This window comes from Cupressus sempervirens, chromosome 6 (genome assembly GCF_028749045.1).
Source record: "Cupressus sempervirens isolate cs-2001-9-10 chromosome 6, ASM2874904v1, whole genome shotgun sequence".
Lineage (NCBI taxonomy): Eukaryota > Viridiplantae > Streptophyta > Pinopsida > Cupressales > Cupressaceae > Cupressus > Cupressus sempervirens.
In genome coordinates, this window is record NC_143123.1 from 280,481,063 (window position 1) to 280,500,102 (window position 19,040).

Sequence of the window (19,040 nt, forward strand, 5' to 3'; positions counted from 1 at the left end):
GTATCTCTTGCAGGGTTAAGAAGAGAGCTGATTTTTCATTGAAGTTTAGTAGTGGGTCTAATATTATGATCAATAGGTTTACCCTATTAGAGAGTTCATGTTTCTGCAGTCAGATTTTCTTAAACACTGTTATTAGATATAAGATAATGTTATACTGTATGTTGTACAGTGAAGTATGCAAGTGGGAAGACATTAAATTTTCAGCTCAGTCTATATGAGACTCACCTAGTTCTGCTTCGCCATTTCTGTTACACACTGACAGATTTCAATGTATTGCTGGTTACAGTATTTTGAAATAATATTGCAAGTGCACATTAGCATTTATTTTGAAATAATATTGCAAGTGCACATTAGCATTATTGGTTGTGCTTGAAATGGACAGAGTGGACATTAATTCAGCTCTGTGTGTATGTTTGTGTGTGATTAAATATCATTAGTAGCAGTTAGTAGCTAGGTTGATTTCATATCACCAATCTTTGATAGCTGATTGGTAGTGTTAGAATAGTCATTACTATAACTGCATAATCTCATAAAAGCATTTGTAAATCTAACCACCAATTCTTCAGTTGAGAAAAACCAAAATTCAAATTGTATAACAATGTAAACCCCTGGGTTAAATTAGTTACTAAGTCAACTGAAGTTGCAAAATCAGAAAGAAACCCCAAAAAATGTTACAAAATGCCAAAACTGACCTTGAGGCTTGAAGAATATGTTGATGAATACTTTTCAGTTGCTCTTTCTCTTGCTGTTACTCTCTCTTCTTAATGTCCTCACTTGCAATCCTTTTCATTCTTGTAGGCTTGCTGCTTGCTATTGCAACTTCAACCTCGTGTTGAAACATGGGAATGATTTTGAATTTGGTACAGTTGCTGATTTTTTTAGCGATTGCTTAGGATTTGAGTGCAGTCCATAGATCAGTAAGGTTAGGGTTTGTGGCACAGATATCCAATTTTTTCTATGTTATTTTAAAGTGTTGACTTTTTTATTAATATGCTGTGGGGGATACAAGTCTTTGGTGTATTTGGGAGACACTTGGGAGTATCTTGAGCATTGTGGTTCTGCCCTTGAGTCTCCACAGTGTCCGCGATGCAGGGATACTTGCTGAAAATGTATACCCTTTGAGGAAAACATCTCGAGAAAGTCCTTGAGTATGTGGTGGGAGTGATGGGATGGCAAGGGGACATTTCACCCAAGTCTCACATACCCAGAACTCCCTAGTTTGATAGAGAAACTCATCCATGTGGAACAAGGAGAAAAGAACAATCTTAAACAATACATGTATTTAAACATTTAAACTTTTTAAATGCATTTCAAACACAATACAATAATTGAATGGCAATAGTATTAATCGTGACAAATGAATAGAATAGGCTTAATTAATTTAATTCATATAACATTCTTTTACCATAAGTCTTGAACACTTTGTTTAGAAAAAAAAGACCAGCAATTTCATTAAAAAAGGTTATAAATCAATAATAAAATTTACTTCAAATCAAATCCAGTACATTAGAAGTTGTGAAGTTTACATTTTATAAAGATGTTATCATGGTAGAAAGATTTTACTCACATTGGAAAAAAGGGGGCAAAACAAAATTGACTTGTAATTGGAAGTTCTGCAACTTTGTTCTTTGAATCTGCTCTATAAACACTATTCACTCAAGAATGCTCAAATGTTGGTGCCATCTTTTCCCTTGCTTGTGTAGGGGTTATAAATGCAAAAAAAAACCCTGCATTTTCAGTTTCCAGAACACTTTTGCTTTACTAAGTTTCCAGTTTGGCATGACATGAATTTTGCCCTCAAATTTGCTGATTACTCATGTGAGTCAAAGATCAGAACTCCTCAACAACTCGCCTACATAGCTCACAAGTAAACATTGAACACAATCAACATTTAGAAAAAAATGTGTTTGACAACTAGTTAAACTATGGCTAGATATGTAATAGTTTCTTTTATTAGAGGTCCTAGTTTTTTAGTTTGTTTAGGGTAGCTTTATGCTTGAAAGTGCTTTATTTCTTTTCCTTTCAATGTCTTTAATGGCAACGATTTTTTTGATGAAATAATCATTATTCCTAAATCATAGGAACTGAGTTTTTGGTAACCGTTTAAATAAGTTTCCAGAGCACAAGATTTAATGTCAATAGTTGGATGCTATGGTTATGCTGTTTTTGTTTAGAATTGTAGGGCTACTGTTGCTTCTAGATCTAGTATGGGCTGTGGAACTCAATCTGACGAGTTTCCAACTGGAACTCCCTTGGGGCCTTTTACTGCCCCCCTTGCATGCAGGGTGGGTGTAGGAAATTATTTTGCATTTGAGGGTAAGGACCAACTATGTGCCCAATTTAGGGGTGGGTGTGAATTGCCCTATTATAATAAAGGGAAAATAGTAGGGCCATCCCTTTGCATGTATGCACGGTGAGTGGCACCTACTATTCACCAGGGCCCTAGTATTATAAAGGGAAAATAGTAGGGGCTAACCTGTCTCTATTATTACTTGCCATGATTTTTATTTCTTTCATTGGATTAAAAGTAGATAATACTGATAGACTTTTAATTTAGGCTTTTTGTTTACCTAGGCTGTAGCTTTGTATATTGATGTCAGCATTGGGAGGACGAGCCAAAAGTTATTGAGAGGGAGTGTTAATGTTATTGTAGCTATGGTGGAATTCCTTCGGGCCAACATAGATAACATAACGGTTGTGATAATATAATTATTATGATATACTAGTAATATTGATACATCCTTTGTGATTGATAATATATTAGTAATAGTAACAATAACATACTAATCCCATAATATAATTATTATATTATTATAATTATGTTATTATGTGATAATGTAATTATATTATTGTGAGATAATATAATTATATATTATCATGTAATGATATAATTCTATTTTATATTGGATAATAATATTATATAATAATATAATAATTATTATATTGTATTAATAATATAATAAATGGAGCCACTTGGAAGAGTGGCATCCCTTGGTGAAGGGGCACCCCAATAAAGGAAGATTAATCTTTCTCTTTTGAATGCAATATACATCAGACATAATCTGCTTTATTTAGAATAAGCAGTGCTCGGGGGAGACAATCATGTATTGCCTATGGCTGAAAGGGGAAATCAGTGCCTGTGTTTAAATGAGTACAAAAAAATTGTTGCCCTTCAATTCTTGGAATCATGTGTTTGCTACATGTTAGATTAGTTATTCCATCAAATTCCTGTGCATCGGCTTGTTATGTTTTGGTCTTAGCCAATAGGGAGTTCTTTTTACAGTTAGAGCTGGTTGTTTCATCTCAAGTCAAATTTGCGAGACAAGATTTGTTACTAGTCTGTTGGTTATGCCCGAGGCAGAAAGAAAGTCAAAAGTTATTTTATTAATTCACTAGTTCAAAATCCATGTGAGATATTGTGTATACTGTCAATACTTTTATGTTTTGTCCATAATTTAGTGTCTAGAGTTAGTTAATTCTTAGAAAGCTTCATCTTATAATTTGATGAGAGGTTTTATCTTTGTATTGTCTTGGAAAAAGACATTCAAATGCTGAGAATTTTTAGTTGTCATGGGTGTCGACCTTGTGATAGCTCCGCCATTTCTTTCCTTTCCATTTTCTTGATTTGGAACAAGAGTTTTTGTTTGAGTGGTTGGCCACCACTAAATTTCTGTTTTTGTGTTGTGCGATTTGTTGATTCTTTAAAAACAAAGTTTGGGAAGAGGGCAGGAGATAAGATAAAATAATGGTAAATTTATTAATGTCCAAAAAAGGAGTACAAGAAGGGTCCAACAGACTGACAACATATAGTAGAAGGGACACTAAACACTGTCGGAGAAAAGAGAACATGAAAACCAAAACAAGAAGCAAAAGCGACAAGCTAGCTGCTTTGACCAAGTGAGAAGAAAAATAGAACCAGAGGATATGTTTTGGGGTGAGATGGAGCCTTGAGCCGTTGGAAGAAGGGTGCTGTTGCGTGTAAATCTGTGAGGCCATAGGGACCTAACATGGCCAAAGTGGGGATCAAGTGATTAGTTGGTACCACGAGTGGAGGAGACCATTGTGGAGGGGATGAGTCAGTCAGAGTGTTGTCTCGAAGGGATTGAATGCTATAAGGTGTGGTCTTGAAGTTTCGTGGCCTCTTGAAGATAAAAGCGCTAGCCACAGCTGATCAATGTATTAGAAAAATGAGGGGAGAGTTGAGTATCCCGGAATAAGTAGTAGTCTCTACTTGATCTGATAGTAGATGGGGCAATGGAAATGAAGTTTCTCTTTGTGTTAGCCTCCCCCATGTCACAGAACTGGTAGCTCTGGTCCTCTATCAATTTGATGGTTTGTTTGGATGCACAAACAATGCGAGCCCACTTTGAAAGAGCCTAGGGAGATGCCAAGCGCATGTGACCAACAATGAGAAAGGTACGAAGGGCATACAAATCTCGTCTTGAATATTAATAGACTACTCTGCATAGAAGGTCATCCTCGAACAAAGACCCTTAGGGGGTGGGGGGATGACCCAAGTAGGAAGGATATACTCTATAAATGTCCATTCAAAATTAAACTAGAATTTGACCATGTAAAGAAATTATCATTTTAAAATGTTTCCATACTCCATATTTAGACATGAGCGAAGGAGGTTTGTTACTTAATAAAAAATTCTTCATATTTGCACTTTTGCACTTGGGCGCATATTGATAAAGGTGAAAGATTAACCTTCAAAATAAAAAATCCGTGCTCATACATGATTTGCGCTATGGGTGTACATGAGATTGTGAAGGAATTTTTTATAATTGTTTCTTGGTAAGTAATATTTGCGTTGTAATGTCCCCTTTTTGGGACATTAGAAAAGTTAGACATACTTATATAATATTAAAATTTGACTTGGAGGGACTCGAATTATTAAAGGTCAATTTAATATTATAAAGTGGGCAAAAAGGACAAGGATAGATAAGACGAAAAGCCAGGAATGGGAGTCGAAGAGTCACAGCTGTGAAGATAAAATGAGATGAGACTCATTCCTTTGGATATGCTTGATTTATGATTTAGATTTCATTTCTCTCTTGCAAGAGTTATTCAGGAAAGCTTTAGCTTTCAGCCAGTGGGAGGACATAGCCCTTTGTATCGACAGAGAGTGGATGCAAACTCATTGTCCTTAGAGACGTCACTTTAGGTTTCTTGTATGCGCTTACAAGTTCTTCTCTTAGTGATCCAATCTGACTGTATAACTGTGTTTAAGATTGGATTTTGAATGTTGGCTATTGTATTGCTGTTGTATAATGCAATAACATGTTTGAGGAATTTTATGAGAGTTTCCTAGCTTTATATTGTGGGTCTATAATGCATTTTTATATGCTTGAATTTTGAGTATCATTTTGAGAAAGAACGATTTCATATCTGTTGGAGTTTCGGCTAGTTTCTGTTGTGTTTTGTAATACATCTGCATATGTTTAGTTCTGAATATATTGTTGAGGAAAAAATCGAGCAAATATCCGGTTTGGGATATTTCAGTGGTATCAAAGTTGGTTTTCTTGCCAGCCTGTGAGATTGATATCAAAGACGAATTTATAAAGTTCATTATCAGAATCAATTGTTGAGTTGTGTAGTTTTCCATCAACGAGAATTTTATGTTTGGAATACATTGACTTTAGAGCCTTGGATGTTGGACTTTCCCAAGGATACTGTGTGCTAGAAGAAATTGGTAATAAATCTCTGTTATTTGACTACAAAATTACATCCGCGATCCGGGACACCTTTGGCTTTGTTATTTGAGCACAGTTGATTAAGGTCGGTTGGCAGAGAGGGAAGTCTGTTACTATCAAGCAATGTGATAGAGGTAAATCCAAGACTTACGGTAGTATGGAGTAATTTCGAGTTGTGCCAATATGGGAAGACTTTTTTCCTAAGGTCATGACCAAACAACAAGGCTACGTGGAGATTGATATTGTAGGGCACATAGGAGGTAAAAATCAGAGTTTGTGACTCCTATCGAACTTGCCGTGACCCCATTGTCTACAACATAAGACATCTACAGGGTAGAGTCTATCAAGGGCGAGACGATTGGTGTTATGTGTTACATAGGAACTAAGTTTTGGAACCGACTGAGAATGGTTTGGCAGGGATGATGATTCAATAGTAACCAACACATCTTACTTCTAGCTACGACCTACTCCTAACAATCTACATGATACTATTTAATATCCTGGAATCATTTAACGCAATTGAATGTTTAGTGGGAGTCTCCAGTAAAGGGCAATAGTTATCGAGACAAAGATATCGTGAAGACCACAAGGTAGATTCTAGGCACAGATTTGCTAAGCCGATTCACAGAGGGGCAAGTGATTGAAGTCGAGGTGAAGTCCAGACAGAGCTGTAGTAGTCGGGAATGAAGTAGAGATGGCCGTGGGATATCCCAGGTCACGTGGGAGTATTAGTCAGTACAGTTGGACTCGTGGTTGCTATCAACAAGCAGAGACGAGATCAGGTTATCTCTCTAGCATAGGTCACCACTGTGGGAAGTGCTCAGATCACGAGCTCATGAAATATACACTCTAGTTGGATTGAGTGGGTATCAACAGAGGTTATAAAGTTGGAGAAGAGACTAAGGACCAATCATTTCTACAGACATCCACTTCACTCTAGTCACTACAGTCGCAGGAGAAATTAAATACATTGAGAATCACTTAGAATGGATACTGTGAAGATAGGAAACAATTGGTAATTTTGTGTGTAACGCCAAAAGGAGGGAGGACATCAGACAAGTTGTTTGGTGCCAAGTTCTATTATACTTGCTGTAGGAGGTATGGACTCAATCGCCAGTAAAGGAAAGAAACCGTTACACAGAGGCATTAGTCAAAAACATGTGAATTCTGGAGTTTAACAACAACAACTTACACTATTCAGAGGGGCCGAGCTCTTGTAACTTAAAGTAGAGGATGGGCAACATTTGTTGGCTCGACACTTATAGAATATCTAAGATTACCGATAGATGGACATAGTTTTTAAGCTTCAATCTACTCATGTCTTCAACGGCCGAGATCTGGAGGTGGATTTCACGAACGCCAGTCGATAGGATTTGGTGGTTTGCAGTTACTCATTGCTTCCTAATTTGTCTTTCAGTGGTATCAAGATAGCCAACGTAAGTAATTAATCTAAACAAACCTCCAAGTGTCATTCCATCGCTCGAAGCTTGGTTCACATGAGAATCATTGAAACTTTCCGTCAAGCTTTTTTCTTTGTTATGTAAGCTTACCGACAATTTGTGAAGCCTGGCTACAAATTGAACGAGTATGGCTCATTGGCAGATGTTGATCGAGCTTTGATGAAGGGGACCCCTCATTTGGAGGAATTACGATTGTTCCAACATCTGCAAGAAGGCAAGTCTTACGGATTTGCGGAATTTGGTTCAAGTGTTCAAAAGGAGATTCTTCATAAATCTGCAGCACATAATGAAGGCCCACAAAAGAATTCAACCAGAAATGAAATAATAGATTTCTCACAACAAATAAAAGAAAAATCATTTCTGGGCGCCATGAAGAAAATCTAGAATCAAAACGGCAGAATTTTTCAGCTGAAGGAATTCTTGCATTAGAGGCTCCTGATATAGATGATTTTCATTCAAAAAGCATTGACAAATTGGAAGGTGGTTTTGTATCTGGAAAAGCAGTATCTAGAATATTAGATGAAGAGACAGAGGAGGCTAACTTGAATCCATTGAAGCAAGCAGCCGATCTGGATGAGTGCACAACATATATCTCTAACCCTACGATCGAGGTTAGTGAAGAACGCATACGACAGTTCTTCAATGAGTTTGGAGGAGTAAAGGCCATCCGCCTTTTTAGAGATCGGACATCTGGAATATTGAAGGGATTTGCATAGATTGACTTTGAAAATAAAGGATATCTTTTTGTCGTTGATTCACACTAGAAAGAACAGGAGCGTTTGTAAAGATTCTGAAATTTATGATTACTAGCATTACAAAAAATTGGAGTTAAGAGAGTTTTAGATTTATGGAAGATCTAATCAACTTGTAAGCATTGCAGGTGTAATGGATTAAGCTTTAGGGGTCTCGCAAAGATTCTATTGGCAACCCTTCAAACCTGAGATTAAGCAGTGGTGGTGACGAAGGTTTCAATCAAGTTGGTGACTAGCATTCAGACTGAGATAGTTGTGCTGGAGATTGTCAAAATCTGTAATATCCGGCATGGAGACTTAGGCATCTGTTAATAATTGTAAAAGATTTATGCTGTTGTGTGATAAACAGTGTGTCAAGTTGTGACTGCTATTTCAGAATATTTTGGGTTAGTCTATAAACAAGGCAATACTAGATTTCTTAAGTTGTGGTTCCAACTTTTGTTGCGGCTGTCAGTTGCAGATCTGCTGCATATATACAGGTACTTCGTAATTAAAGTGAAAGTGTGTTATAAATATTTGTAATCAAGAGCAGTGCCTTCTACGAGTGGGCTTAGTGTTTGACAAAACTACAAGTGTCTAGTAACAACAATCAACAAGACTCTTCTTTCAGAAAATAGTGCATTAGGAAATATTGGGAAATACATTGTCCTAACTGAAAGGAAATGAAACATTCAAGATTCATTTTTTGTGTATGTATGCCTTGAGCAAAGTCATGTATGTATGTATACCAAATCCTGTTGATATTATTAATTGACAAAGAAATCAAGATAATTTGATTATTTGAAGAAGGCAATTTTGGGACAGAATATAGTTGTTTGTCAGACTTACAGTAACAGGATAACAACATTCAGCAACGGGAAAAGATTTGGATAAAATCAAGAAGGGTACCATGAAGCCACAAGAGCACTTAGCTAGAATTCTGAATCCGATATAAGAGTAGAAATACTCGACATTTATGGAGAGTATAAAGAACTTCCTACCTGAATTTAGAATGATTTATCATTTAGTGATTACATGGATTTTCATCTAGAGTAGAAAAATAAGACTGATATGGCAAAAATAAAGTATTTGGAATTGGTTTAGGATTTCCTTTCAAAATACCAGCGCAAAGGTGTGTATGAAGAATCGCCGATAGACCAAAATTGTCGAATAGAGGGTCTTGAAAAAGAACAGTCAACTACCATTGAGTTGCAGCCTTCTCGCGATCACGTAGAAGATGTTACATAGGGTGCAATTTTCTACGTTGGTGATTTGGAGGGTAGGTTTGAGAAGAAGGTTGATGAGGTCAATTGCACACGAGGTAATAGCAGATTGGAATCTTTGTATGATAAACCATGTATTTCTGATACCCATGACATGAATTTAGAGGAACAACTTAAGATGACACTACAAGACGATGAACCGCTTCAACAGGACAATAATGCAATTCATACCTTAACGAACTAGCTAAAGGTTAGTGAAGACATGGTTGTGGCGTCTTTGGTACGTTATGATGACACTCACTAGTTGGTTGAGGATCTTTACAGGAAGGCTGGAAGGAAAGTGGAAGGAGATTGGCTTGTTGCTGTTTTGTAGGTGGTCAAAACAACTCTCGAAATTATGAAATCAATTTATCTATATTTGCTGTCTGACAGGGATTTTATTCTTAAGGTTGCTGAAATATATGTTGATCAGTCAAATAGAGAAAATAATGGGATTAAGGAGCTCAACAAGGAGCTTAAGTATGCTCGTGAGGCATTGGATGAAACTCAATTTTCTCTTCAGGAAGCAAAAAATCAGATCAAGGTCATGAATCACTCTCGACAACATGAGGGTAAAGTGAGGTAGGAGTTTTTCCAAGAAGTCATTGATGAACTTGATAGCATTCAGAAGACTTATGACTTGGATAGCTGCCCCAAACGATCAAGTATCAAAACTTCAGATCACATTCAGCTTGTAGACAACCCTTTGTTTGAAGTTGCTGCTGATTGGAGTACGGATAATCCCCTTTTTGTGATAAACGAGGGAACTCCTTTTGATTGCCATGAAGAGGATGATTTTTATTTGAGGATATTGGATCCTAGTATAGTACCTAGAAGTGAATCTGGGTCATAGGATGGGAGTGGTGAATTGACTACTGTTGCTTGTCGTTGGATCAGTCCAAATATGGTTTCCGATTTCACCCCTTATAGGAGTTGGATGGGTTTCCTACATCAACCACTGAATAGATCCTGTTGGAGTATTGATGTGAGCTATGTGTCAATCATAGTGATTAGCTTTTCAGCGTCGTACTTACTCATAGCACTTGGGGGTTCTCCAGATTATGACGACTGTATGGGTTTTGATGTACTTGTGGTGTTAGTTTCAGCTTTTGAGCAGCTCATTTCTTACATCATCTATTTATGTCAGATCATCACCATCTATTGGGTTATACATAGCCCCTTGATACATTTCTACCTCATCATAGCAGCTGGTCAGGACAACAGGGTTTGGGATCCAATTGTTGATAGTATGTATCTATGGCTGGTTGAGGAGTTTGTTGTAGTTCTACTCAATTTGAGGTTGGATGCGATGATGATCAAAGTTGTACGGTTTACAAGTGCAACATTTTTTCATAGAGGTATTTGGGATCAAGGGATCCGGTTGACAAATGGATTACAAAGTGGCACCTTGCTTTGCAGTATGGCCGGATTTGTTTTCAGTTTGGGCTATAATGCCCCGCCCGGAGATCCTTGGAACAAGGATGAAAAACAAGCCAAAATATTTTTTTTTTAAACAAGTGTAAGTGCACAAGGAAACAACATACACGGATCATATAGATCGCAACGAAAGACTTAACGACCATCCTGGCACCCAACGGATCTCCAAACGTCACCACTAACCAAAACACAAACAAGAAAACATAAGAGATCGACCAAGCTAAAAGATCAAAATAGATTCCTGAAAATTGGCTAAGTCTGAATTCTGAAGCCCTGAAATTTCTTAGAATTTTTATCTTAGCCCGTAGAGGTCTGAAACCCATCTCAAATGAATCGTTGCATATATTAAAATATATCTTAAGTATACGAAATTAAATATACGTAAACGATATATTTTAAACCCTTGGGAAAATTGTTTTGAACTAGGAAGATAAAAAAACCAAAAGGGTATCCAAAACCAACTTTCAAACTTTTTTCCGACAAGCGCAAACAGCCCCTATGTTTCGCGTGAAATCAAAAAACTGCAGAGTTTCGTGTGAAGAAGTTCCTTCTCGCGCGAAGAAGTGCACAGCCTCGCGCGAAGGTCCCCTTTCGCGCGAAGAAGTGCACAGCCTTGCGCAAATAAGTTCACAACCTCGTGCGAAGACTTTAATCCTCGCGCAAAGTCTTGCAAACTCGCGCGAGAACTCAAATCAGCACACACAAAAAAAGTAACAAAAAGGCTAAGGAAACTACGAAACAAAGTTCCTCCACATCGAGGAGGACCGGATCCACATCTCGAGGTAAGAACACTCGAATCAAAGCTAATAGAAAGAAAACAGGAAGCAAAGTCTAACCATCGAACCAATAACAAGGGGAAGAACAAAAAGGAAACATCGCAGTGAATTTAAAATAACCACATCACATTTAAGCATGAATAACATAGCAATAAACAAAATAACCATACTAGGTATGCGGTTCCTCCCATCCGTTAATGGCATCATAAGATCATCGTGGGTCCTAGCCATCCCCCTGCGCATAACGTCCCAAGCCATCGATCAGATCATCGATGCTGTCGTAACAGGACGTCACTAAACATGCTACAACAATCATAAGGAAGTCTAACATGCTAGTAGTAAAGTGTGAGATAACATCATCTAACATACGCTAATCATTATCATAAGGAAATGCATCAAACTAATATCATCTACACATAATAAACAAGCATCCCAATAAAAGCATAAATCACAAGGAAGCATACTCCGAAGATCGAAGTACCAAGTGAAAACATCCAGTAGCAGTTGTACTAGGCTCAAGACCGTCTCTGTACACCGGTCCCTAGCAGTGGTGAAGTAGCTACGCCTCCCAACCACATGGCACCCGTAGGTCCACACCCGCTGTGCTGATGGAGATAAAGATCCAACCACAAACACACGCAAAAAAAACATCCATGGCTAACACTCACACCAGGCAGTATGATGACTAAATCCAAGACACCGACAATGCATAACTATAGGTCTTGGTCAAACATCTCAAAGGCTACTATGTAGGGACTAACATCATGGAGAGTTGCTTGGCATCAAAAGCCCAAGCTAGGACTTGTGCAGATTCAACATCCCTCAACGGAAAGGCTCTGGCACCCCAAACATTTTATTATCTTAAGATTATTACAACCCAGTATTTTATTTAATTATCACTTAATTAAAGCTTCCTTTGCCAACCCTCGGGGCACAATGATCACCAGGCTACGTGTTAGAAACCCCCTCCATATGCTACCCTACCCTACCCATACTCATCCAACGATGAGTGCCTGTAGGCATGCAAATTCCCAACCCATCCCAAATGATCGCAACTTCTGGAAGTACCACGGAAGATTGGGCCCCGCAGGTCACCTGACAAATGTACTCGTGTGTGGCGCACCACCATCACGAAGATCATACCAAAGGACTGGATGAGAACACAAAGTAGAAAATCCCTCATTCGAACAGAATGAAGAGGATGGGTACATCATGCATCCCAATGCAACAAAAGATGCAAAAGTGGTCTGATTGATATCTAAACGGATCATCCAGGTCCACGAACCACAATGTGCCGAGAAAACTTGAGAAAACAGGGCAGCACGCAAAACGAGGTAAAAACCCCAAATTTTAGAAAAATTTCAAAATTAAAACCCATTTGGCCTTTGGGTGCAAAAACTTCGAAAATCCAAAAATAAATGAAATCGGACACCGTATGCAAAAACGGCCAGCATAACAGCTCAAAAACCCAAACCCCCATTTCAAAAAAATGGAAAACGTTCATACCCGACCAATCGGGTAGAACCAGCATGCAGAAACGGAGGGGAACACTAGTTCTCAACCTCTTAACATACTACTACAAGAAACGAAAGCAGAAACAGAGCAAAAACATTAAAATGGGAAGGCCCTACCTGAAAACAAAAGGGGCCAAAATGGAAACTTGCAGAATAAAATAAACAATCTGCCAAAACTGCTGAAACTGACGGCAAAGCGAGAACTCCTCGAGCTGAATCCAACGAGACCAACCTTGTAAAGATCCCATGTTCACAGCCCCCACAACGAACAAAACAATAATTCTTCAGAAGAGGATATCCAAATTTGCTCTCCAAATTCAATTTCCAAAATGTGAGAAGTGAATAATGAATTCACTTTTCCAATACTTATTCATTTTTGAGTGAATAGTTGATTATGAAAAATAGCTAACTGGAGTAGTTAAACTCCGAATCGACCCAAACGAAAACAGGTTATTATCCGTAATGGAAATTCACCTAAGGCAAAGTTGCTAGAAGTTAGAAAAGATTTAAAACCCGAAAACCCAAAATCACAGAAAATCATTTAACACTTTCGCGATAAATGCGAACTTCTAAATGCACAGACTTGCTCACTGGTCTAATCACATGATGCAGATGAGTTCGGATTTACTAATCACCGAAAGGTTTTAATTTAAAACAACTAAATAAGGATATGTCGACCATATAGGAGCGACATTGGCAAAATATGAATAGCTGGATCACTAACTCGATAGGCCACTGCCAGGGATGTAATTCCTGCACACTAGAACACACAATCAAGTGCAATTGCATATAATATAATAGCCGAAGCAATTTAAACATTAATTAACTAATTAATCCATTTACATCACTCACGTTCGCGGAAATCGTAAAGAACATAGATGAAGTAAATACCCATAGCATAAAATCCATCTCATAACATAATCAACAAATATGTCCAATACATCATATAACCAGATATCATTATAGATCTATTGTCATCTCAAAATAGCATCAACATGCAAAATGATAAACTGAACAGCATAGCAGTATAACATCTATGGTACTTAGTCAAAGTATAACATTTGACCCTCGGGTCAACATAAGGTACAAAATAAGAGTATCAAGTATCTCTCGAATCAAAATAGACAAGGTACAGACTGCAACCACGAGAGGCACTACATGGATTGTAGAGCAACTTGTAGATTCATATGGGATCTTGGTAGTAATTGTTTGAGGACAAACAATTTTAAGGAGGGGAGATTTGTAATGTCCCCTTTTTGGGAAATTAGAAAAGTTAAAGACATTTATATAATATTAAAATTTCACTTGGAGGGCATGGACTCAAATTATTAAAGGTCAATTTAATATTATAAAGTGGGCAAAAAGGACAAGGAGAGATAAGAGGAAAAGCCAGGAAGGGAGTCAAAGAGTCACAACAATGAAGATAAAAGGAGATGAGACTCATTCTTTGTGATATGCTTGATTTATGATTTAGATTTCAGTTTTCTCTTGTGAGAGTTATTTAGGAAAGCTTCAGTTTTCAGCCAGTGGGAGGACGTAGCCTCTTGTACTAGCAAAGAGTGGATGCAAACCCGTTGTCCGTGGAGATGTCACTTCAGGTGTCTCGTATGCGCATATCATATCATGAAGATATTCACCAAGTTTGATAGCTTTAATGATATCATGAGTAATAGCCTCGTGAATATCACATCACATGATATTCACAGAGTACTTAAAAATGTTAAGTATGGCATCAGTTGAAGTGATATTGAGTATTTGAATTCATGATTTACATGAACATTGTTTTATGTCTTATATTATTGATAAGAATAATACACACACACACACCCACACACATGTTTGATTATTCATAAATGACTTTACTTATCAAATTAGGCTCTTATCGTAAGAAGAGACTATTGTGTATTCGGGCCCTTGAATGCATTTGTTAAGATCAAGAAGCAAACTAATTGTGTTTGTTTATTCACCGAACAGTGATCAGTTATGTCCACGTAGGGATATGACCCTACATGGCCTTTGGCCACGTAGAGTCATGTCTCTACGGGGACATGACTTTGGTTATATTTAACATAGAAGCAATCGGGGAAGACTGATATCAAGCACAAGGCATATACAGTCCCAGTGATTGCTCTCTCTCCAGCAAAACAAAGATATTACTCAAGTCAAGTTCGTCTATCCTTCGTTGCTGTTCAAGTTTGAATATTGTCACAAATAGACTGCCACTCAAGTTCAAAGATCTGCACCGTTAGAACAGTACAGTCAAACTGTTATAAGTAAGTAAATCTGAATAAGTACAGTCTGTAATAATAGTTTGTATCTCTATCAGAGATCCTGCTTTTACAAAAAAAATGTCCATAGGTAATGTATCCTTAATAATACTTACCATAGAACCATTCATGGTCTGTTTAAGGAACTTAATCCACCAAGCATGATATAATCTATCATGATCTGTCTCAGACATCATCCATCACAATCGAAGGCCATGGTCTGTTTAAGGAACTTAATCCACCATGCAAGTTATCATCTATCATGATCTGCTTAGAGATTATAAGAAGCCCATCCCAATAGAAGGCCATGGTCTGTTTAAGGAGCTTAATCCATCATGCAAGTTATGATTTGCTTAGACATCATAAGGTGTCCATCACAAGGTTAAATTATTGAAAGATTGTCACCTTCCAATAACTTTTACAAATACAAGTGCTAATCATTTGGTAGTCATCACTTCCTCATGATGTACATAGGGCTCACTTCCTCACAATGTACATAGGGCTCACTTCCTCACGATGTACATAGGGACCAAATAGCATGAAATAGCATAGATATTTTAATTAGCACAATAAACAAATAAGCTAAGGCTCTTTCTTAATAATTACAATTATATCAATTTTACCTCAGAATTGTACCACCTTCATTTTGCAAGAGGTTTGGTGTAGTAGTGAATAAAGTAATATTGTATTTAGCACTTGTCAAGCTTGAGTGGGTTGGGTAGTTAGGAAGTGAGGGAATGCGTTAGTTGGTTTTCCCAACCAACCGACCCTTTTATAAGCACTTGGAATATTGATAATGTAATCATGATATTTTGGTATGAATAAAGTAAATCATTCTCTCGCCATTCTGCTATAGTGGTAAACAGGTACATGTTATGTTATTACTTTGTAGGCATATATTTGGTTATCTTGTGAATGTAAGTAGTATTCCATCCTACATTTTGGCATCATTGCCTAAGTCCGAACTCAGAGGTCATTTGCAAGACAGGATGGAGTAATAGGAAGACCATTCCTACCACGTGTATGACAAATAGTGACGGAGAAGAGGAGGAAATAACCAGAGAAAATCAGTTTACACATGATTTGGTGACAACTTGAGAAGTTGTGGTCGATTAGTACATGCAAGGGAAGCCCGTGAGAACGATTTCTAAGGGCACAGTACGTAATGAACATTCGGTGCCACCAACAGTGTATGACTTACTGGGGCAGGTGCCACGCCTGTTGGCACAAAACTTTTTACATGTTGAGGAAGAAAGAGCCAAGATAGTAAGGCCAATTTGCTGAAAGGACACGGGCAAGTAATTTAGAATAGGGGGATAATTCTAGGAAGGGAAATAAACACTAAGCAAATTCATGTCCTTGATTCCAAACAAATATCCGAGGCGGGTACTAGAGGAAGAAATTGAGGAAGAAGTAGCAAATAGGGCATTACGAGTCCAACAACACAAGGAGAGGCATCGTTACTTAAGAGGGCAGGGGGACCCCACCTGGATCCAAGAAGGGCTTATTGAGTGCACAATTGAAGGAATAGCCAATTTGGCTATCTTGGAGACACCAAGAAGGTGGTTAGGGTGTAGAAACCTAGAAACCCCAGGCAAGGAGAGAACTTTGAGAGGAGCACATCCTACATACAAGAGAAGAAGATACTTGTGCATTGATACTTAAGATGGCAGGGGGACCCCACCTGGATCCAAGAAGGGCTTATTGAGTGCATAATTGAAGGAATAGCCAATTTGGCTATCTTGGAGACACTAGGAAGGGGGTTAGGGTGTAGAAACCTAGAAATCCCAGGCAAGGAGAGAACTTTGAGAGGAGCATATCCTACATACAAGAGAAGAAGATACTTGTGCATTGAGCAGTCAAGAATCAAGTCTATCTAGAGGGAATTTCTAGTTAGGAGAAAGTGTCCCGTCAGGAAGGACTGTTCCATCGGGACGAAGTGTTCTGTCAGGTTGAAGTATTCCATCAGGAGGAAGTGTTCCCATCCCGCTTGGAAGCAAACCGATAGGAGTGGGTGTTCCACTACGAAGAAAAAAGGCAACATAATGGCAATAGACAAACAAAAATTGCCTAGATTTATCGAGTACGGTTCAGAGGACCCTGTGCGTCACTGTAAAACATGCATAACCATGTGACAAACTAATGGAGAGAATAATGTGGACGAATGGCCAAAAGCATTCCCTGCCACACTAAGAGGTATAGCCATTGACTGGTATATAGATTTGGAGGCAGGCAAGAAGAACACATGGAATAATCTCTGTACAACCTTTGTGGGAGAATTCAAACTCTTGAGAGATGATGATGAAATAGTGACCGAGATTTATAATACAAGGGAAGGAAAAAGTGAATCCATTAAAGCCTATAGTAGAAGGCTAGAAAAGAGCTGATAGGAAAATTTGACAACAAGCCTGCGGATGTACTAAAGAAAAGGTGGTTCATTGAAAGACTGACACTGTCTTTTAGGAAAAAGATGAAAATAGTCCCACCATCAACCTTTGTGGGTGCCACCATCAACCTTTCTGGGTGCGTGTACTCGCGCAATGACATAGAAAGTGAGAAGAAAACCTCTAAGACAAGAAGGCATAGAAGTGCGAGTGAAAGTTCAGAAGAAAGTGAGGAAGAATCCAAAACCATCCAAGCCATGAGAAAGGACGTGAGGCGATTTATGAAGGAGGTAACAGGGAGTAAGGAAGAGAAAAATGGAGGGAGGGAGCTTTGGTGCACAGACTGTGAAAGGGAAAGCCATACAAAAGGGGCATGTTTGAGGAAAGCATTTTGTGATATTTGTTAGGTGTTGGGACACACGATCGAAGACAATCCCTACAATCTAAATGCTCAAGTATTCTTCACACAAGGAGAGCAATCTACACCACCCTCCACCCCTCCAAAGAACACAAATATAGAAGCCTCACCAGGAGGATATAGAAACAATAGAAGAGGGAGTAATAATAATAGCAACAACAACAACAACAACAACATACCCCGGCGAACAATCTAGTATGATTCTAAGGGAAGACTTATGATCCAATGTAGGAGGTGCAATGAATGGGAACATTTTGCACGAGATTGTGAAAATGGAGGACAAAATGGAGGAATGTTGTGTAAATGGTGTGTACCAAGCAATCATGAGGATGTGAATTGTCCTAGACAAAAGGGGGTGAATATGTTAGAGATTGAAGAACCAGAAAGTGAAATCCTTGCCATCACAAAGATGCAAGCTAGGAAACTGGCCTACTGAGATGCTATTACAGAGAAGGAACGATTTCATGAAGCAAGGAATGACATTCAAGATAACATGTGAGAGGAAGGGAAGGCAAGGCCAAATATACTTATTATGGACGAGGGTGTACGAAATATTGTGAGGCAAGTATTGGAGACCACCATTTCGGTAAAAATTACTGATTTACTAGAAACATTACCACAGTTGCAGGTAGCATTAACACAAGGGGCAAGTCTTAGAGGGATACCCTCTTAAGGAAGAGAAGAAAGAAGTATAGGTTGGGACAAAAAAACAATACCCTATTCACGATAGGAATGGGGAGAACACCAACAATAGTAGAAATGGAGATATTGGATTACAAACTTTCGAACACTATTGTTGATGGAGATTCTGGCGTAAATGTCTTATTTGAAGAAACATGGAAGGCAATAGGGAAATCCACACTTTAGCCACCTACATTTCAATTGGTTGGAGTGGACCAACACGGAATTAAGCCAGTAGGGACCTTGATGGGACAAAAAGTTGTAATCAGTACACAACAATTTTTCCTTGATTTTGTGGTTATAACGATAGAGAAAAATGGGTATGATGCTTTGTTGGGAAGAGGATGGCTAGTTACAAAAAAAGCCACCCATAATTGGAAACATAACACTCTATCCATTGAGTCAGAAGGAAGA

General features: G+C 38.2%; 1 protein-coding gene across 3 annotated transcripts in view; it reads left to right on the top strand.

The window, feature by feature from the left end:
• The window catches only part of LOC149552312 (uncharacterized), a 133,196-nt gene that overhangs the window by 42,806 nt on the left and 71,350 nt on the right, over positions 1-19,040 (top strand). The window lies entirely within an intron of this gene.